Below are 980 nucleotides of genomic sequence, written 5' to 3' on the forward strand. Positions count from 1 at the left end.
TATATTTCCCTAGAAGAACGTCAGTTACTTTTATTACTACTGTTAATAAACATAAAAACACCAATTACAGAAACTGTAATAATGAATATACTAAGAGTCATTGTCCTCTAGATGTTTTATAAAATTTTATAGTAATATATGGTTACAAAGCATATGTTTAATACTACTTAAACAAATTAGGTTTTTTAGCTTATTCACTCAGAAAAACAATCATAGCATACAAAAATTAAGCTACAGATATACTGTAGTTCTAAACAAGGCGTCTGTTACTTCATTGTCTGTGGATCTCCTTTTAAAGCCATGCAAAGAGCATGGTCTGCTTTATGCACAAAGGTATTACATCTGCAGCATAACACAGAAGTCAGCAGCAAAGACAATAACAAAAAAGAAAACTCTTCCATTTACAGACCAGAAAAAAACACCTAGTGCTGACAAGTGTGTTCCCTGAACTGGAAATTTCCCATTTATTTCTTTCAACTGAAACAAATGCATGTTTATGGAACAGTGACACGTAGAAAAGATCAAAAAGTAAAAATGTTCTTCCAGCACATATATATACATATATACTCATATGTATGTACTTTTTCTTTGCCTTGATAATCATACCATTCTTGATGTTGATTATGTTAATTATCTACGTGTTTATCAATATGTAGAGAATGCCAAGAAGGATGAGATCCATCATATTTCTACAAATTCAGTATGGTTTCAGGTTATCTAGCCCAAATACAAAGAAAGTAGGCCACGTCCTTTGCCCTGTACGTTCTGGAGCTCCAAAGGGAAGTGTTGTGCTAAGCTACCCACTTTGTTATGTCCCTGTTCACTACAGAGAGCCCAGCAGAGAGAGAAAATTTGCATGACACTCATCACACCCACTTGAGCTATCTGTTGAATCCTACCTGAATCCAGAAAGTTAAAGATATCTAGTAGAACCAGTCTAAAAAAGAAAAGGAGGGATTTACTAGGCATTACTCCACCAT

The sequence above is a fragment of the Chlamydotis macqueenii genome, chromosome 1, assembly GCF_036417535.1.
Source record: "Chlamydotis macqueenii isolate bChlMac1 chromosome 1, bChlMac1.mat, whole genome shotgun sequence".
Lineage (NCBI taxonomy): Eukaryota > Metazoa > Chordata > Aves > Otidiformes > Otididae > Chlamydotis > Chlamydotis macqueenii.